Genomic DNA, 23,117 nt, shown 5'->3' on the forward strand with positions numbered 1-23,117 from the left:
ATGATGGGAATAATAGTTATTAAATTTATAATACACCTCAACTGGTGAATCGAGATTTAATATTAAATAGCATATCTCAAAGAAGTATTCTTGTGTTGTAAATTACATTAAGCATTTTTGTGCCATAAATTACATCTTGAATGTGGTAAACATTATGAAGTAAGATATGTTGAATTTATCTGATGATGGGGAAAATACCCGGTATGGGTAAGTGATGTTAACAGCATGAATATCGCAAAATCAGGAATTTAAATACATGTGGTTGGCAAATACATACATGATGCATACATGTACAGGTGCCATATATATATGTTTTGCGCACCTATTATTTTGCGCGGAGGGAGAAAGGGTACCCTAGAGCACTTGTGTAATACCCGGTATTACATGGTGTTAAAATAAATAATTTTTGATTATTTTGAAAGGAGCTCGGGTGGTCCGGGAAGCCCAAGGGTCAATATCGAGAAATTAATTAATAAAATTGCCGAATTGGCAGTTGAGAGTGCCTCGGGACTTGGATGTCCAGGGAAGAAGGCAAGGGATTGGTGAGCGTCTCGAGATGAGGATAATGACGTTAGAAGCGGTCCGATCGGGAATAAATTTCGAAATAAATTCTCTATAAGCCCGAGTGGGTGCCAATACCGAATAGTCGGAGGGGACCTCTTGGAAGCTAAGGGGACGCTAGGGGTGGTTCGGTTTTCTGAGTAAGGCAACCCTTAAGTGTGTTCAGGTCGAATAAAGGTCCCGTGCAGGCGCAGGGATGAAATCAAGATTCCCGAGTAGATGCCGATTATTAATGTTTAAAGAATAAAGAATTTGTGTGGGTTAATGATAATTAAATTAGGCTTGGAGGGCCCAAATGTCATTATTAAAAATTCTTAAGTGGAATTAGGGGTTCTCAAGTGCAAATAATGAGAATTGGGGGTTTAATATGTAATTTATATATATGTATATATATATAGCCATGTGAGGAAGCTTCCTTGAAGCTTCCTACTGACTGTCTCTGTACATTTGAAATGGCAGAAAGAGAGCTCATAGGAGCTCGGCCGAGAGGAGAAAAGAGGCTCGGGAGAGAGAGCTATGAGCTAGAGAGATTGAGAGAAAGCTTGCGAGAGAGAGAGTGAGAGCGCGAGAGGGAGGTAGCTACGCTCGGCCATGGAAGAAGCAGCCTTGAGCTGCTGTTGCAATGACCAAAAGAAGCAAGGCCAATCGGCCATGGGGTCGCGAAGAAGCAGCAGCAACCACCGCGGTGATGAGCGGCGATGTGCTTGCCGAAGAAGGCCGAAAGCAGCAAAGGCAACGGCGGCCATGGCTGGTTGCAACGATGCTGAAAGCATCGGCCATGGCAGAGACGGTTGCTGCGGCCAGAGGCAGCGGCGCTTGCAGCAAGCTTAGCCGGCTACGGAGGTTGCTCGGAGCAGCAGCGGCGTGGGGAGCGACCAGCTGTGGTCGCGATCAGCTGTGAGGCATCGGCAGCCGCGGCTGCGGTAGCAGCGGGCGGAGCCGGGAGCAACAGCCACGGTCGTTGGCGCTCGTGATGGTGGAGACCGGTGGAGGCAATGCTGGAAGGTGGCTCACGGCCGTGCGCAGCAGCTGGAACGGACCTGTTTGCACGCGAGGAAGAAGCAGCCGCGGGGAGGAGGAAGATGAACAGTGCGCGTGCAGGGGGAGGTGCGGGAAGAAGAGAAAGAAAATAAGGAGAAAAGAAAAAAAGAAATAAAGGAAAAAGAAAATAAAGAAAATTTGGGAAAAATCTGAAAAAATAGGAGGAAATTCCAGAAAATTCTAGAAAAAGTCTGAAAATTATTTGGGGACACGAGGAGCGTGTCAGAGGCTTGAGATCGAGATCTTTGGTACAAGTGGCAGCTCGAGAGCCAACGCCAGTGTGGGCGTCTGATCGGTTTTCTTCTCCAAATTAATCAAGGTAATTAATTTAATTCTTTCAAAATATTTTCATTATGTGAGATAATGAAATGTAATTAGTTGATTGGTTTATGCCTTGGTTGGGGTTGTTTTTGTCGAAGTTTATTGTCGGGGGTTTTGCGGTATACGGCATAGTTGAGGGCATCGGTTAAATGCCGAATGTTAATGGAGTTGGGATTTTGTGTGTGGTTGCATCTAGGTTCGACCGGAGGGACGGTGATCCTAGAAGAACTTGAGATTCAGGCTGGAATTCGTGCCGAGGCAAAGATGAAGCTTCGAGCCAGGTAAGGGACGGCCCCATGTGGAGGTGGCCTTGCAAGTTGGTAAATGTGTTTGATAATATTTTTATGTTGCATTGGCATGTAGTGGTTATATCTTGTGTGATGCAAGAACTAGTGGACCTGTGGCCATATGGAGGATTAGTGGTGGGGGCTGATAGGTTGATGCCTCAAACCTTAGTGGGTTGTGAGGATATGTGAGCCTAGCCTCATTTGCATGCATTTGGCATACATAAACATGATTATACTCATATTTACATGCATTGCACCCTTACTAAGTCTTTATGACTCATGAGGTTTTTACCTCATGTGTAGATGATGCAAGTTCGGATGCAAGCAGGGATGGCGTCGGGAGGTCGTTGAGGCAACTAGCTGAGTTGCTGAGTTATGTATTTTTAATATTGCTTGTATGTAGCCAGGGGGCGTGGTGTATGTATACCCTTGTGAGTAAATGTCTGTGTTTTTGAGCTTAAATGTATTCAATTGTGTAATCATCATAGTGTGATAGATGATTGTGAGATTGCTTGTTGAATGTGGCATAGTTGGTAAAGCCAAGTTTCGGACCGAGTCAAGATCAGCAAGGTATGTTCTCATAAATCCCCAATACTCAGCGAAGTGTTTGTATGCTAGCTTTGTGCCTGGGTCACCTCTGGCTTGCTATGGGGTGAGCTGAAGAGAGGTGAAGCTCACTCAGGTTTCGGGTCTTGGTCCGCTGGATTTTTCTTATTTGAGTTGGGACCGATTCCTGAGTGGAGCGAAGGGAAGGACGAAGCCTAGTTCCCACGTAGGGCGTTTCCTGTTGAAACATAGTCCAACCCTTCAGTTGTGGTTGTCGGGTGAGTAATCTGGTCGATTATTTACCGGTGGCGCCTGTAAGTGGGAGCGGGTCGTTACAACTTGGCACGGGACGAGGTGGCCATAGCCCGGCAAGTTGGCTCCATATTTATTGTGAGGTTTTGTCTATGTGATACACTTTGGCATGTGTTGATTTATGGCTCGCGAGCCTATGAGACTTGATTTTGATATTACATTTATATGCACATTTGCATAATAGTACATGGTGGCATGATACATTTAACTTGGAATTGATCAAGTCTTAAAATGTGATATTTGTATACATCAGTGATGTTCTGGAGTACTCTCTTTGGTGTCACCTTATTCTTGGTTCATGATCATTGTTTATTACCTTAGAACTTGCTGAGCCTTGTGGCTCACTTGATCTTCTTTGCCATTCCAGGTAAAGGGAAAGCTATTATTGAGGCTGAGTCCAGTGGGACTAAAGCCTGAGGATAAAGGTGTATGGGGGCGCGTCCTAACTTGAAGATCCTGTTAGCATTTTGGTGAGACTTGAGATGAAATGAGTCTTATTTTGTTAGTTAACATTAGAGTCTCTTATCTATTTTGTATGGCCGTTGAGCCCGACTCTTGAGCTATTGGAAGTGTCATTGAACTTAAGCATGGTTTCCGCTGCTAATGAATGAAATGAGTTGTTTGTTTAATTGTGGTTGTTCTATATCATCTCTGTGATGACCTCCTTTCGAATATCCTATGCTAGCGGGAATATTCGAGAGTGGGCCCTTACACTATTGACTTTATATCTTCCCAGCTTAACTTTACATAACATTTCTCCATAACTCATAACTCTTCATGTACATAACCACATAACATCGTAATACCATTCTCATTACTTTTCATTCACATAAAACCATCTCAACATACATAATAGACTCTTTAACACATTCTCCTAATTCTAACCATAACCAATTTCTCTAAGAACCTAACCCCAATGGGTTCGGCATCATTCCCAAGGAAAATGGAGCGATACAAAGCTCCGAAACGATCAAAAAGAAAGATACTAAGATAACTTTGCTTAACTTATTCCATCGAAAATAACCTCATTAATAACATATAAATCATAGGGTGGTTGCCACGCGGAGTATTATTATTAATGTGTGGAACCGAATCAAGGTGAGGGAGGGTTTAAAATACAAGAAACTGTGGAGACTATCACGGGAAATAAAGATCACGAGGAGAGGGTTAGGACCTTGCCTGAAAATAGCTACTTTCAGCCTCTCTTGTGCTCCCAATGCGAATTAGAACATTCTACATAAAATAACAAGATAGCGGATTCAATAAATTAAATCTAGTCACATAATCTGCATAATCTAATCGCGAAAAACCTATAGTTTTAATATATAACACTTTTAGTAATTTTACGTACTTACCGAAATATTTTAAACATCGAAAAATCCCAAACTTCCTTGCTTTTTCCCCTCTTCTCCTCTCTTTCAGTTGCTGCGTGTTCTTCCTCAAAATCCTCCTCGCTTGCTGTTGGCCGATCCCTTCTTTCTCCCTCTCAATCCCTTAATTTCTCCACTCTAATTAGGCTTCAATCTTCACGTTCTGCTTGCTGCCCAAGATTGCCTTTTATACCAAATTCAAGTGGCCTATAAGCCACAAAGAGAAACGGCCACGGATGGGTCACGCACACACACATACAAATATATATATATATACACCACTCAAGTGGCATTAAGGCCACAAAAGGAATTGGCTGGGAAGCAGCCACGCACACACTCACACAAACAAGTATATATATATATATATATATATTAACTAATTAGTTTAATTTAATTTAATTTGATTAACTCTTTTATTATTATTATTTTTATTATTATTATTATGGTTTATATTATTATTGTTATTATTTTTATTATAGTTTATTTTATTATTTTCATAAATACATCCAATTAATTTAATTAATCATCTTAATTTCCTATTTCTTCAAAATATCATAAATAAATATTTTCTCAAAAATTTTCAAATATTCTAAAATATCCTCAAACACCCAAATTAATTATTTTTACTTGTCTCCAAATTTTTGAGATGCTACACAAGAACTCCACAGTCTTATACAAGATTCGTAATTTATGACTTTATAAATCTCAATTTAAATCCATCATGTCACCATATATTACTATGCAAATGTGCATATGAAATTAAGTATTAGAATCAAATCTTGTAGACTCGCAAGCCATCAAACAACATATGCCAAAGTGTATCAAGAGAATAAAAACTCACATTCAATATGGAGCCAACCTGTCGGGCTATGGCCACCTCATCCCGTGCCAGGTGCTCTAAGGTACCCTTTCCTCCGCGCAAAATAATAGGTGCGCAAAATTTAATAACAATGGTATATATATCATATTTTGACATGTTATTTATGAAATCACGCAAGGTTACCAACTTGAATGCCATGCTCTCAAATGCATAAATAAATATCCCCATGATTTAATACCACGTATTGATGACAAGTATACCTCCACAAAAAGTCTCAAATTTATAATTAGAGTTCCCATGCAACTAAAAGAACCACGATTAGCTCTATTAATCTTTACACACGTGACATTTAATTTATTGTCCATATTCCAATGACTGTTAAAAAAATACAAGGAAAATTTTGATATAAATTCTCATAAATTTGGGCATATTCAAAATTCATTTAATAGATAATTAAATAATGCTCATGGCAATATACAATGGGTGCGTGGGTGTTAATCATGTGTATACATATATATATATATTATTTGGGTGTTCTTAAACTTACAGAGGGTATTAAACATATGTATACATATATATATATATTTTAAGTGCCTTATGTTAAACTTACAGAGAGTATCAAACATACATATATATATATATATATATATTATTTCAGTGCCTTACGTTTGTTTTTAAACTTACAGAGAATAGCAACCATGCATATACATATATATATATTATTTAAGTGTCTTACGCCTTCAGTGAGTGTTGAACATGGTATTAAACATATACATACATATATATTATTTGGATGTTTATGTCCACTGAGGGTGTTTCAACGTTGGCGCATATGTATACATATAAGTGGGTGAGGATTAAATGAAACAAGGAGGGAGAGAGAAAGAGACTACACTGTCGTGCATATATATTTATATATATGAATATGTAAATGAAGGATTGGCTGGGACAGAAATAGAGGGCGTGCATACATGTATATACAAGGGTTGTTAGCATATATATATATATATTTGGATATACAAGTGGGTTACTCAATTGGTACAACAATGAAGGTTGTTATATATATAGATGTATATAGATGTGTGTGTGTTTGCTTGGAACAGGGGAAGAGCGCCCAGACTTGCTGCTTCTCTGCCCGAGTATATAGGTATATATATATATATAACATTTACTTATCTCACAAAAGAACAGAACTCCTACATAGGTATATATATATATATATAATCTTTACTTACCTCACGAAAGAACAAAACTCCTGTAAGAAATAGAAATAGGCCATTCCAGAAGTAAACTTTGGAGTAAATCAAACCCCATTTAGATTCATCAAAGGGACTCATAGAGAATAGAGAAACAGAGCCATAGTTGAAATATAGAGAAACAAAACAATAGTTGATCATATTTCTCGTAATACATAAGGAGTGCATGCATGGATAGAAATTGGACTTGAGAATATAATAGAAATACAGGAGAAACTTGCCTGATGAAAGGTGCAACCCTCACCTAGCAACAAAAACACGTACCAGCGAATGAAGAAGAAGAAGTAATGCAACAATGGGCAGCAACATGGGTATATTATATGCACTGAAAAGTGGAGATATAATCTGTGCATAAAGTAAAGACAAGCAGAGAAGGCTGGACTGCACTGTTCCCCCCAAAAAATACTGATTTGTCCCCCTTTTTTTTGTAACAGACAAGCTTTTGGGGGTATTTTTGATATTTGATGATTATTTTAATTTTAATTTATTTTTCTTCTTTTCTATTTTTCTTTTTTTTTTTTTTACATTATAAAATTTAAATCTCTTTTATTATTGGCCCCAAGCCCAACCCAACAATTTATTTAATCCATTGATAAACCCATGAACTCTCATTTAACTATTTAAATGGAGTCCAAAATATTAATTTCTCAAATTCTTAAAAATTAGACCCATACACTTAAATTCATTATCACATGCACCAAGAAAATTTCATATTAATTCAAAATCATTTTATGCCATCAAAATAAATTGTTAAAATACTTCAACCCACATTTAGAATGTCCTTGAGTTAAAATTAAATATTAAAAAAAAAACACCTAGACCCAATTTAGGGTCATTACATGAACACTTGTAATAAATATTTTCTAACCCCATAATTAATTAATGTTACATCATCTAAGTATTTATAGTTGACAGTTGAACTATTGAAGACAGTTGAGCTGCATTAAATGCACTTGGAATAAATAATTACTCTTTAGTATTTTATTTCTATTATTTTTTCTTAGTTCTTTATCTTTTATACTTTTTTTTAATTAATGTGAAGTCGTAAAATCAAATATTTATAAAAGAACTATATTAATTTTATTAGTTAAAAAAATATATTAATTTTTAAAAATTTATTTTCCAACGACAAACAATCACCTGGCACTAATTCTCCATCTGCAATGGGTGACTGTCCATCGCAGATAATTGTTCATTTTAGTTTCCTCTCAAAATACTTATCATTTTTAGTTTACAAAATATATGTAATTTTTAATTTAAATTAATTAGTAAAATTATATTTATTTATAACATAAATATTATGAATCATTTAAAAAATAAAAAATAAAAACATTTTTATCTCTTCTTCTACAATTAATAAAAAATTTACAAATTCTTAAAAATATTTTATTTATTTTTTGGTCATTATTCTTTAAATAATTTTAATTGATTTATTATTAAATTTTTTTCATTTTTCTTCTCTCTTGATTGTAAAATATTTTTTTCTTGATTAGTTTAATGTTGTAAAATTAAATAGCTATAAATTAATTATATTTTAAAGTATTTAAAAATATATATATTTATTTTTAAAATTATATATTAATTTAAAATAATATATATTAATTTAAAATAATTGATTAATATTTATTTTTATTAATATATATAAATATATATATTAATTAGCGACGGGCAGTGCCCGCCGCTAATTTAGGGGCACTGCGCCCCCTCTACCCAAGGTGCCTTGGGCAGAGGGGGCGTAGTGCCCCAGAGTCAGCAATGGGCATGTGCCCGTCACTGACTCTAACAGGCACTGCCCCCACCACCTGCCCCCCTTTCCCTCTTCCTGACACTGCCCGCCGCTAATTCTAGGGCACCAACCCCTTCTGCCCAAGGTGCCTTGGGCAAAGGAGGCGCAGTGCCCCAGAGTCAGCGACGGGTAGACGAGCACTGCCCGCACCACCCGCCCCCCTCCCCCTCCTTGACAGGTACCCCCCTCCATCTCCCTGACGGGTGCCCCTTCTCCCTCTCTCTCCCTCTCCCTCTCCCTTTAATTCTTCCCCCTCCCCCTCCAATCCTCTCATTTCCTCTATAATTTCATCCAAGTGTGATCCTTTACTCCTAATTTTATTTCCTCTTGCTTTATCTCTTATCCGTTCCTCACTGTCTCACTCTCACTGAAATCATGATAGTGATTTTATTTTAGTGTGATTTACATTCAAAGCTCATCAAGATTTGAAGGTATCTTTTATTTTTAGTTGTTAATTATTTAAAATTTAAATTACAATATTAAATTTTTCTTACATAATATACTATTTAATTAATTGTTAAGTTGTAAATAATTGTTAATGTTAATATTTCTGTTAATGTTATTAATGTTAATATTTTTGTTAACTGTTTACATAATAGGTACTATTTGATTAATTGTTAAGTTGTAAATAGTTGTTAATGTTAGTATTTCTATTAATGTTGTTAATGTTAATATTTTTGTTAACTGATAATGTTAATATTTATTATAATATTAATTAACTGTTATTTATTAATGTTAATGTTTCTTAAGTAATGAATATAATCTTTTTATTTATATTTATTTATGTTATTTATGTTAAGTAGTAAATTACAATATTGAATGTTTATTATAGTTTATTTTATATTTATATTGTTATATATTATATATATTATGATATTATTCTGTATAAATTATTATTATTATGTATTATGTGATTTAAATAAATAAATTAAATTTAAAATAATATATGGTTAAAAACTTAGTGACTGTGTGGGGGGACGAGGGAGGGGTGGCTATTAGGGGGGGGTTATGATATATTTTATATAAATTATTATTATATATTCTGTGATTTAAATAAATAAATTAAATTTAAAATAATATATAGTTAAAAACTTAGTGACTTGGGGGAGGGACGGCTGTTAGGGGGGGTTAAATTAAAAATAGAAGTTTAATATAAAAAATATTATATTAAATAATTAGTAAAATAATTAAGAATATGAGTTTTAATACAGGAAATTAAATAATTAGTGAGAGTTTTAATAGAAGAAAAATTAGAATTTCTTCTCTTTGTGCCTTTTATACGTTAGATTTTAGATTATAAGGAAGATGAGAAATGAATAAAAATAGGTAGATGATATTTTAAATAGATTAAAAAATTGTAAATCAAAAAATATAAGAGTTTTTTGTAATTATTATTTTTAATATCAAAAATAATTATTCAATCTAAAAATAGATATAAATTTTATAATAATTTTAAAAAAATTTAAAAAAAATTAAAATTTTTGAGTAAAATTTCATCTGGAATTTTTTTTTGTTTCTAAGTTAAAACATAATTTTTTTTTATTCTAATTTTTTTTGGATGAAACTTTTTTAATTTTTTTTTTGACACATAGAATGAATAATAAGAATAGGAGTTTTAATTTTTAATAATATATGTATATTAGGTGATTTTGTTTAGTTTTTAAGTCGTTGAAAGTTTAACCAATATTATTTGGGCAAATTAGAATTAAAGAGAAATCAAAATATTAAACATTAGAATTAAAATGAAAACATTAAATGAGTGGATTCTTGAATGTTTTAATTTAAAATTTATTATGTGATTTAATTTGTAGCTGAAAAATTATTTAATTTGTGATGTGATCATTTAATTCAATACTCTAGTCACTGGCACGACAAGCACTGGAATCAAAAATGGAATATTCCATGTTGATCCCACTATAATTGCAATTGCTTGCACAAAATTCATAAATTAATTTATGTTTAGTATTAGGTGTGGAGTTTCATTTATATTTGCCATGTTGACTATGAGGGTTATGATCTATCAAATTAATTTATCTCATACTCAACATTTTTAAATGTTAATGAATTGCGATGTCAAAAATTAATGGCAAAGTTTGAAGAGTTATATAATTTTCTTACTTGTCTCATGTTTTGGGATATATAAGATATATGGGGTTTAATTAATGTTAAATTTAAATTAAAATTTTAATTTTAATTATTAAAAAATTATAATTAAATAATAAAATGGGGCCGGTTAGGGGTTCAAGTGGGTGAGTGTTTTAAAAATAAATTATTAATAAATTTTAAATAAAATTTTAAGTTTATATTTAGTATTAATTATAAATTTTTATCTTATTAATATTAATAATATAGTTAAATAATTTTAGTAGGATTAAATAAAATTATTTTGCACAATGGGGGTTTTAAATGTATAATCTTAATAAAATTAGATAATAATATATAATTTTAATTAAATTAATAATAATCACAATTAGGGTTTTAAATGTGGTGTGGCCAAGGCTTTAGTTCACATGGGTTTGGTTAATTGTAAATTTGAAATAAAATTTAAATTTGTAAAATAATTTATATTAAATTTTTATCAAGTTATTAATATTACTATAAATTTGGTTGTTAAATAATTTTTTTAGGGCCAAATCAATATTTTCTTAATTAATTTTGATATTTTGACTTTAATTTTAATTAAAATAATTATTCACAAAAACAAATGTGTATTAGTTTTGTTCTTAAGAATATAGCCTAATTTTCTAACTTTATTTTTTATTAAATCTCTTATTAGAAATTAAAATAATTTAATTTTTTAATTTTATTAATTATATATTATAAATTTAAAATATTAAATATATTTTTTTTAATTTTTTAATAATAATGGGTGGGTTTTAAGATTTAAGCAGGGTTTAACTTTAGGTTTAATGAAGACTAATCTTAACAAAATTATATAATAATACATAATTGAAATAAATAAAAACTTGTGGTCTAGTTTAGTTTAATTGTAAAAAATGATTAGTTTAACGATAAATAATATATTTAAATATAATAGTTGAATGTCTGATAATATAGTTGTCGAGTTAATTATTTATTTAATACAATTTTAAAATTATAACTACAAATATAATGTTATTATTTGGTTAAACTTTTGTTACTTGGTAACAAATTTAAAGTAGTGTATGTCTGAAAGTGCAATTATAAATTACGTACTAAATTATGGTTTTGTGAATTTTTATGATAGTTTTTTTCGTTATACATATTATTTAATTTAAAATAGAAATTTCGTCTCATTGTAAGTGGATTGATAATAGGTGTAACCCAAGAAGGTGTTGGATTACTAGAGAATTTTATGAGAGTGTCGATGAATTCATTCAATTTGCGTCTACCCAAGAAAATTTTATAAGATTAGAAGAATAGTTAAAGTGCCCTTGTATGAAATGTGAGTGTCTAAGGTTTAAATCAGTCAATGAGGTGAAAAGAGATATTTGTAAACATGGATTCATGAAAGGTTATTATTATTGGATGCATCATGGTGAAGAAATACCCATTATGCCTCATTCGGTTGTTGAAAATGAATATTATAGAGAAGACAATTTTAGGGATCAATTTAATTCTTATGAACAGATGGTAATGGATGCAGCTAGGCCATCAAATGCGCCATATATAATGCAAGAGACTAGTACTGAAAGTGGTTATCAGACTTACAATGTAGCACCGAATGAAAATGCACAAGCATTTTATGACATGTTATCTACTGCACAAGCTCCATTGTATCCAAACTGCGAAGTAGAAAGTGAACTTTCTGGTACAGTTAGGATGTTGAGTATAAAGTCTGATTACAACATTCCCGAATGTGGATATAATGAAATCATGCAGTTTATGCATCAAACAATGCCAACTGGTAATTGGATGCCAACTAATTTTTATCATACCAAGAAATTGGTTTCATAGCTTGACCTCGATTATCAGAAGATTGATTGTTGTTCAAATGGGTGTATGTTGTATTACAAGGATGACGAATCCGAGATGAGTTGTAAGTTTTGTGGTCATCCTCGTTTTAAACTTGTAAGAAGTGGGAAAGAAAAATTTAAACAAATTTCTTATAAAAAAATATGGTATTTGCCTCTCATACCAAGACTGCATAGAATATATGCTTCTATGGTTACAACTGCGAGCATGAGATGGCATCATGAAAGTCGGAGGGAGCCTAGTGTCTTATCTCATCCATCTGAGGGGGAAACATGGAAACATTTTGATTAGAAATATCCTAACTTCTCCGTTGATCCTAGAAATGTGAGGCTTGGTCTTTGTGCAGATGGATTCACTCCATATGGTAATTCGGGTCGACTGTATTCTTGTTGGCCGGTTATTGTGACGCCATATAACTTGCCTCCTGAATAATGTTTGAAAAGAGAGTTTCTTTTTCTGACTGCTATTATTCCAAATCCATCAAATCCGAAAAACAAGATAGATGTGTTCTTACAGCCTTTAATTAATGAACTAAAATTGTTATGGTACGAAGGTGTTCTGACTTATAATATATCAACCAAAAATAATTTTTTCATGAATGCTGCTCTATTGTGGACCGTCAATGATTTTCCTGCCTATGGAATGTTATCTGGTTGGATGACATCTAGTAGATTAGTGTGTCTATATTGTATGGAGAAAACTAAAGCTTTCAACCTCAAGTATGGTGAAAAGACATCATTTGTTGACTGTCACAGACAATTCTTGCCTATGGATCACGCTTTCCGGAGAAATACAAGTGCATTTAGAAAAAACAGAGTCGATAATTCTTCTCCACCACCACGGTTAACTGGAGATACCATTTTTCAGAGAGTCTGTAATTTTTCTTCTATCCTTCAGTTACAGGACTGTGCGATGCCTGGGTATGGTGTTGAGCACAATTGGACAAAATGAAGCATTTTCTGGGAATTGCCATATTGGAAAGATAATCTGATCCGACATAACTTAGATGTCATGCACATTGAGAAAAATGTTTTTGACAATCTTTTCAATACATGTATGGATTTGAAAGATAAAACTAAATATAATACCAAGGCTAGAATGGACCTTAAAGAATATTGTAGACGCAAAGAACTTGAACTAATTGATCGTGGCGGGGGCAAATATTGGAAACCTAAGGCCCAATACACGTTTACAAGGGAACAAAAGTTAAGTGTTTTTACGTGGATAAAAGAACTTAAGCTCACTGATGGATATTCTTCCAGATTAGGTAAGTGCGTTGATATGAGAAACACAAAGTTATTTGGGTTGAAAAGTCATGATTGTCATGTTCTCATGGAGCGATTACTTCCAACGGCATTTGCAGCATTACCAGATCGAATTTGGAATCCGATTACTGAGTTATGCCAGTTTTTCAAAGATATTTGCTCAACAATATTGAGGATTGAACACCTAGATGTCATGGAACAAAATATACCCATCATTTTATGCAAATTAGAGCGTGTATTTTCTCCCTGATGGTTTAACCCAATGGAGCATCTCCTAGTGCACTTAGTTTACGAAGCAAAGGTGGGGGGACCAGTACAATACAGATGGATATATCCATTTGAAATGTACGTCTGATATAATTTGAATCGTTAATTTTTAAAGATAATAAAATTATTTTATATTGATGAGATTTTCGAATGATTTAGGTTTCTCAATACTTTAAAGAAGAAGGTCCGCAATAAAGCTAGTGTAGAAAGATCCATATGTGAGGCATTTTTAATTGAGGAGATGTCCACATTTGGTTCATATTATTTTATACCAAATGTTCCATCAAGAAGAACGAGAGTCCCTCGAAATGACGATGGGGGAGATTCTTCATATCCACAAATTTTCGTGTTCAATTATCTAGGCCGTGCTGCGGGAGCAATGAAAATCAGATGGATGGATGGGAAAGAGTTTGAAGCTGCCAAATTATATGTCTTGTTGAATACTCCGGAGGTCGAACCTTATATCGAGTAAGAATTAAAATTTAAATGAATATATTTATAAGTTTATTCTTAGTTCATATTAAATGATTGATATATCATTTAAATTTTTCAGCATGTACACCAATCTATTGCGTCAGCTATATTCAAATACAACAGATGCAGAAATAGACAAAGAAATCGAGAAATATTTTCCTAAGTGGTTCTATTATCAAGTATGTTACTTCATATTAGATTATTTTTTAATTGAATTTTAAAAATACATTAAGTGATTCAAATATTTTCTCAGGTTAATTCGAATACTCAAGTTGTTCCAGATCCATTAATTCAGAATATAAGATGGGGACCGACACCAAATGTGCGGTATTGGCCAATGTATTTCGTGAACGGATATAAATTTTATACCGTCGAATGGAGTACTAGTAGATCTACCAAAAATTTTGGTGTTTGCGTGCCTAGGACAGGGGTTGGATCCTTAGAGACCTATTATTACGAAAAAAATTTAGATATTATTGAATTGGAATATGTAAGCCTACCAATCAAAATGGTAGTTATGTTCAAATGTGAATGGTATGATCCAAGTCCTAGGGGAACCAAAATTCACCAAAAATATGGTATTATCGAGGTTCGATCATCAAGAAAGTATAAGAAATATGATCCTTTCATTTTTGCTCAACAAGATGAACAAGTGTATTACGCGTCGTACCCCAGGACTTACCGTGATAAACGTGATTGGATGGTTGTTATTAAAACAAAGGCATGACCTACAATAACGGCTCCCGAGCCTAATATGGAAGAATCTTTCCAAGAGAATAAAATACCAGAACTCCCGTAAATTGATCAAAATAATGACCTTAGAGGTAGTTTACAAGATTTAGATGGGATAGTCAAGGAAATAGATGTTTTAAATATTATTCAGCAAGAAGAAGAAGATGATGCAGAGGAAGAATCTATATTAGAAGACGACGAAGAAGAGTTATCGTCTGATGACATAGATAGTGATGAATTTGTAGAAGAAGATCGATATATTTATGAATACATGTGAATTTAAATATATATATTATGATATAATATGTTTTGTATTTTTTAATGTCTATGACCTTCTCCAGATCCTAGTAGTACTGGTTCATAGTCTTCTCCTTCTGTCTCCACACATATTGTTTTGTCTACTCCTTTATATCATCAGCCATCGCACCCACATGTTTTCATTCCCATGCCTCAGTTCCAACAACCATTCCCCTCTATGCCATATCATAGGGTTATACTACAGTCCCACCCATCTGAGACTGCACCACATTCGGTCCCCTATCCTGGGTCTACTTTTCATCCCATAGGAGATTCATATCCATACTCATTCATGCCGACACCACATACACATCCTTCGACATCTTTTCCTGCGTAGAATGTTGACCTGACTCCATCTGAGCCAATTAATATCGTCCGAGCTGATCACCGAATAGAGTTATCCTGTAATCAGAACTGTGATCAGTGAATATCTTAATTATATTATTTTTAATTAATTGTTTGTGATTGTTTTACATATAAATGCAATTTCTTACATGATAAAATTAGTTTTACAGTTTTTTTCCTAAGGTTAGCCCACCAGGTGTACAGTCCAAGATTTGGAAGAGACGGTACACTGAAGCTTGTCTTCATTGGGATGACGTGCCTGAATTAACACGACGGATGTGGCTAGACGGATTTAGCATAAGTTTAATTGCAATTCTTAATTATAGAAAGTTTCAATTTAAAATTGTATACATATTTATTCATTTTTAATTTCTTGTAGAAAGAATTTAAGTGGCAACCCGATGAGAGTGATCGTATATGGATCACTTGGAATAAATTTGGTCAGAGAAGTTTTAGAAATAATTTGAACAAAATTAAAGGAGGTGCAAATAAGGGGGAATTGATGGATCCGATGGTGCGATGAGCATTACAGGCCAAGTGGGATGAAGATGAATACAAGAAAAGAGTAAAACAAAACAAAAAGAATCACGCATCCAAGACTGGTGGGTCAGTCCACACAGGTGGATCCATTCCTTTCACAGAGAGCCGAAGAAGGATGGTAATTAGTTTTTCTACTAATTAAATGTAAATTTTATAAATTTATATAATAGTTTATATTATTTTTTATTTATTTCATATATTTGTCATGCAGGTAAGGGAATTAGACCGCGAGCCCAATGAATTTAAGATTTTTAGGATAACCCACACTCGATAGAATGATCAAGGACAAGAAGTGTGAGTTGATAATAGATCAAAAGCTGTAACGGTAACTATATTTTGTACAATTTAATTAACATTACAATTTAATGATTTTTTTTATTAGTTGACAACGTCAATATTTTAATTTATATAGGAGGTGTTCGAGAGATTAAGTGCAGAGGCATCTTCAGCATCAGCCGGCAGTAGTGAGTCGTCCTCTCCAACTACAATCGACGAACGTCAGATTTTTTTATCAAGCTGTCTCTGGTAGGAACAAAAAGGGTCGTGTCTACGATCTCGGCTCTCAAGGTAGGCAATCCTTCTTGGTTGGATCCGATAGCAGTTCCAATGGTTCATATGATTTGTCGTCGGAATTAGAACAAATGAGATTAAGGGTCACCCAAATGAACGAGGAGTTACATTCTGCTCAAACCAATGTTGTCGAGGTGGAAAATCAGCTGCAATTGTAACGCCTCGCTTTCCCAGGCACGTTATAACTTGGGACAATAATTTTTTCTTTCAAACACTAATGATAACCACATCATTCCTCGTATCCCTCCCAGAATTTTCAATCATATTCTCGAAAGAGAATTATTATACACATCAAATGTGGAAGCAAAGATCGAACCTAATATCTTAACATTAATTGAAATTCTTACATCATCGCTCCTCAATATAACTTAATACATAGCATAAATTCTCAACTAACATTAACCTTAATAGGGTTATACATCCTCATGCTTTCAAAACGTCCAGAATTCAAAGTAGTAAAACTTAAATACATGGGCTTCATAACATACATTTCATTCATCATGCACTCTGTTAAGTGCCATTTCATGCCTTATTCATCCTCGTATCTGCTACAATCTCCATCTGAAACGTTTGAATATTCCAAGGGCAAAACCCAAGTTAGATGATTAATCATCTAAGTAAGGGTACATAAAACATATTTCGTGCATGAATGCAATGTCTTACTTATCGTAAGGGTCAACTGCACCCTTCATGCTACTCACCATTTTTGCGGCCACCTCTTTCGAAGCCGGGGTGTATGGATGCACCCTTAGTAAAGTAGCGGTGCCAATTCGTACTCCTTACGGCCACAATACACGTGATCAATGATATCAACGTGTACATTTCCATAGCATGTCATGTATGCAGTCTACGTCATGGATACATATCAAAGCATGTCAATATGATTAAAGCATCCCCGAAGATCGGAGTTTGAAACATAAATCACCTATAACCAATCATTTTTCATAAAACTAAATCCAGTTAGGAAGTACCACTTACCTTCTCAAGAAATCTTTATTAATAGATTCTATCTATCTCCAAAACTTCTTTCCGTAACTTACCCTTTAATATTGACCGAAATCTAACGTTGTCTTCCAAGTCCAGTAATACTAATATCCTTGCATCCCTTGCTCCTTTATTACTTGGTCGTCAAACTAATACCCCTTCATCCATAACTCCTCACACTTTTCGAAGTGATCATCAAATAACATTTTATATTATCAGATTAATCATTTGATCCTCAAATTTGCTTGAATTAATCCTCGAGTAGTAACGTTTCATGTCAACTAACTTTAATTACGCTCGATCCTTAAGACACCATCTCATGCCAATCATACTTTATCCTGCGGAAATCATCTAATTTCTTTCCTCGCATTTAACCATCGGCTCTTTTGACTTCCAGTTAATCATAGCACAGGTTCACTTACTAACTCGCAATCTCTAGACTTGCTCATTGACTCTATTGTCTACTGGTCTTGGTAATAGTGATATTAACTTTATTCGTACTATTTTAGCCTCTTAGTCCACATAATCTGTGACATCATTATCATCCAATTAAAATCTTGGGACCATTTACCCTCAAGCATCACAATGAATATCTACTTATCTCTCATCTAGTGTCACACATGACCTTAATATTACTTCAAGGGTCTACTTTACTCCTTGATCATCATTACATGAACAACGACTTAACTCTCCATTGCTATGGCCAATACACGACCAGTCTTCTTCTTTTCCAATCCTAATTTAGCAACTAGATCATTCTGACTCGCCAATCATCCTCGATCAAACCATACTTAGCTTAACATCCAATACTCTCAATCTATCAACGAAAATCATTAAGAAAAATAATCCCAATAGATCTTCCGGGAGCACATTCTGGTATTTCTCTCACTTCCTCAACTTTCTCACGACTTTTTATTGACCATAAGCGCTTGTACCACATATTATCAAGCTCCTTATAATCATAACTTACTGACATCACTCAGTTATACATCTCTCAATTTGCCTACCAGGGCTACCTAGACTAACCGTTTAGTCATACGAGTTCCATTCTCCAAAATCAAAAATCTCGAATTTCTAACCAATCTAGGTCTGCAGCTTTTCCTACTGCGACCTGTTATTCTGGCACATCTGTCATCACTTGATTCTATCAATCACATCTAAGTTTCGCACAATCTTCCAAACAACAATCCATAACCATACTGCCAGCTAGAGAAGGCAGGTACTTACGTCACCTATGGTACTCCAATCCTCGCCAGATTTCTTCCTGAAAACTCTAAAGTTTCCTTATGAATCCTTAAATCCTCAATCAATTTTTTTTTTTTCAAGAAATTTCTCAAGAGTCTCAAACCAATTTATCTTCGAAAATCTCAAATTAGATCACGATATATGGTTTCAATCATCTTCCGTGAACTCCATTTCCTTGAAATTATGATTCTCAATCCGCTATTTATCATGGCGCTTCCGAGTTCTCTTCATCGGGTCGACCACTGACAATTTTACCTAATTCCACAGGTTTATTTGGCATACTGAACCGTAGTCACAACCTTCGTTGACTAGGTCTCTTTATCATTCATTTAGGGTCGATATGTCCTATCAAGCAACTCTTTCATTTTTCAGTACTCGAACTCTACTTTGAACTGAGGCTACCATCTTATGATCCCATTGCCCCACTAAATATCGCGGTATTCTATTCCTCGAGCTTTACACTATTCGTCGTGTCACCTACTCCTAGGATGACCGCAAACCCTGATACAATTCTTTAAATAGGATACTCAATCCATTTCATTTCGGGTTGATTCTCTGGCCTCGATTAATCACAACTAGTGGTACACCTCGCTCCTAGACCATTGGGACTTAGACCCATACAAGGTACATACCCTACTGGGTTGTCCCATATCTTCAGCATCTGATCGTCTCCCAGGCAGTTTGCTATGATGCTTTGATCGTTAGGCTTCCCGTACCTTATCGCAAGCCATCCATCCACCATCTGCACGTGGGTCCCTAGATCCAGATCTGTCACTGCGAACACTGAACCAGTAGTGTCATCACGCTGTTAGGGTTCCTTATCCCATCTCTGCGATTCACATCGATTGTACCACCGTCACCCCATCAATTGACGCAACTCATATGCCATCATTTAGCCATCTTCGGCATCTTACTTAACCCAATCTGTTGGATCCCTGATCTTTACATCTCATTTCTGAGACACTAAATGATCCTCGAAAAATATTTATCATTTGATCCTAACTCCTTAGCTAGGCCATGTCACATCAGACTAATCATTCTTGATTTTGATCATTCTTGATAACCATCAGTTATCTTATCTTTTATTGTAAAGATTCCAACTAATGACCTCAAATCAACAGTCTATGAATCTCTCGGATCCATAATCATGGTTACCAAGTCAATCTTACACCCGAATCATATTATCGAATCATAACTTCAATAGCTAGATTATTCCGCTTGTACTAGCCCCCATCAGGCTTTTACTATTCACCAAGAATAGTAACTGTATACTGAAATAGTGTTTGTACGTGAATAGTGCACCAGGTAAGTTCCTAGGAAAGAGAGATGGGTCACAAATGGACACACTTAAATACCAAGTCATTCCTTAATCAGAATTTTCCTAGACATGCACTTCCACTACACAACACTTAAATCCAATAACTTCTAAGCCTTGAACCGACAATCCCCGAATCTCCAAATAGGGATTTCGTCTTACGAACCAGTAGTCTTTTTCCCTTAAGCCTCCACTTGAGGGTTCCTACTAACTTGTTCTATCAATATCAGATCTTCTTAAGTCTCCAAATTGCTATTCTCTAGGGTTTAACTCTGATATCAACTACATCAGAGTCATTTAAATCTTTCATTAAACTTAACCTCTGATACCAACTGTAACACCCCGCTTTTTTGGGCGCATCATAAATTGGGACAATTCCGGGACAATAAATTTTTTTCTTCCAAACTAATGCTAAACCACATCATTCCTCGAATCCGTCCCAAAATTCCCATTCATTTATCTCGAAAGAGAATTATTATACACATCAAATGCAGAAGCAAAGATCGAACCTGATATCTTAACATTAATTGAAATTCTTACATCATCGTTCCTCAACATAACTTAATACATAACATAAATTCTCAACTAACATTAACCATAAATAAGATTATACATCATCATTCCTTAAAACGTTCAGAATTCAAAGTAGCAGAACATAAATACACGAGCTACATAACATACATTTCATTCCTCATGCACTCTGCTAAGTGTCATTTCATGCCTCATTCATCCTTGTATCTGCTACAATCTCCATCTGGAACGTTTGAATATTCTAGGGGCAAAGCCCAAGTTAGATAATGAATCATCTAAGTAAGGGTACAAAATGTTTTATCATGTGTGTATGCAATGTCTTACTCATCGTATGTGTCAACTACACCCCTCAAGCTACCTACCATTTTTACGGCCACCTCTTTCGAAGTTGGGGTGTATGGGGGCACCCTTGGTAAAGTAGCGGTGCTAGTTCGTACTTCCTATGGCCACAATACGTGTGATCAATGATATCAACGTGTACATATGCATTTCATAGCATGTCATGTATGCAGTTTATGTGATGGATACATATCAAAGAATGTCAATATGATGAAAGTATCCTCGAAGATAGGAGTTTGAAACATAAATCACCTACAGCCAATCATTTTCCATAAAACTAAATCCAGTTGGGAAGTACCACTTACCTTCTCGAGCTTATCAGGCTACCTCGATATTCGTGTATTACCTCTTGTATCGCCTCGATTTGCATGCCAACCTCAAAATTTGTACAAGTCACTTTAACTTAAACCTCAAAGCATCCTAATCACCACATTTATTTAAATAAATATTAAAACCTATTTTTTCATAATTTCTTGCATTTTCTTTATTTTTTCTCTATTTCTTCCTATTTTTCCTCAATAAATCCAAACTAAATATTTCTCAAATATTTCACTACGAAAATTCATAAAATAATATTCTTGAATTTCTGAAATTTTTTAAGAAATTTTACTTACCTTAACTTAGCCTCTCGGGCTTCTTCGGTATGCGTGCTATATCCTCAAAACGCGCATCAATCCTATAAAATATCATAGCCTCTTGCAGCTATTTTATAATTCATCAAATTCGAGATAAAGATATCAACTCTTAATTATCACCTCTTTCAAAGGCCGATAATTTACGTTCTCAATCAAACCACTCATAGCTAAGCATCTAATAACCTCAATCTATTATTGGCAATTTCATCATTAAAAAATAAATCTGATAAACCTTCTGAAAATATCTCCTGGTATTTTCTATTTTTCTTACGATTTTTCACTCCAAGACATTCCCTGCAGTCGATTCGGTACGTATAACTGCTATCAAACCAATTTTTCGGTATTCTAAACTTGCCTAAATTACGTGGCAACCTTATGCCGAAACGGGGTCTTACAGCAATCCATCGAGTCTCGGATGAACGCGGAGTTGCATTCTGCTCGGATCGAGGTGACAGAGGTGAGAAATAAGAATGTGCAGTTGCGTCAATGCTAGCAACAGATGATGGCATGACAAGAGCAGATGAATAAACAAATAATAGCGTTACAACAACCTGGCCCATCTTATCAGCAACCTGGACCATCGATTCAACTAGGACCGAGTAATCAGTTTTTTTATGACGAAGAACAAAATGATGATGATTATAATGATGATGATTGTAACTGAATATTTATGAATTAATCAATTTGACTTACAAATTCTGTTTTGTTATTTTAATAATTAATATGAATTTTGATTTTTTTAAATAATATATTTTTAATTTATAATAATTAATTAAAATAAATTGTTAATTATCATTAATTTCATTTATATATAAATTTTATTTTAAATAAATATAAAATATAAAAAAATTGAATAATAATTAAATATGAATTTTTTTATAAATATATTTTTATTTATTGTAAATTTTTAAAATTTTATTTTTAATTTACTTTAAAAAATTTATTTTTATTTTATCTATTAAAATTATTATAGAAAATAATTTAAATTTTTTTCTTTTTTAACATTTTAAAAATTTTTATTTATAGAATTATTAATAATTTTAAAATTGTTATTTACGTTTAAAAAAAATTTATTTTACAAATGATTAGTGACGGGTTGTTTACCCATTGCAATTTATTTTTTAAAAAATAGCTGATCAACAACGAAAAGGAAGCCCGTCGCTGACCAGCGACGTGTGTGAGGCCCGTCACTAATCAGCAACGGGTGTGAGGCCCATCACTAATCAGCGATGGGCTTCCTTTCCGTCGCTAACCAACGACGGGTGTGAGGCCCGTCCTTGATCAGCGACGGGTGTGTGACCCATCGCTAATCAACTACGGGTGT

The 23,117-nt window shown here is 34.1% G+C and overlaps 1 long non-coding RNA gene across 1 annotated transcript; it reads left to right on the forward strand.

Moving 5' to 3' along the window:
- Positions 1 to 983: 983 nt before the first annotated feature.
- LOC127802326 (uncharacterized) lies at positions 984 to 3,697 on the forward strand. The gene is made up of 3 exons (XR_008023266.1): positions 984 to 1,921; positions 2,120 to 2,204; positions 2,514 to 3,697. It is a non-coding gene; the product is annotated as an uncharacterized LOC127802326 (long non-coding RNA).
- Positions 3,698 to 23,117: the final 19,420 nt, after the last annotated feature.

Source organism: Diospyros lotus, chromosome 5 (assembly GCF_014633365.1).
Source record: "Diospyros lotus cultivar Yz01 chromosome 5, ASM1463336v1, whole genome shotgun sequence".
NCBI lineage: Eukaryota > Viridiplantae > Streptophyta > Magnoliopsida > Ericales > Ebenaceae > Diospyros > Diospyros lotus.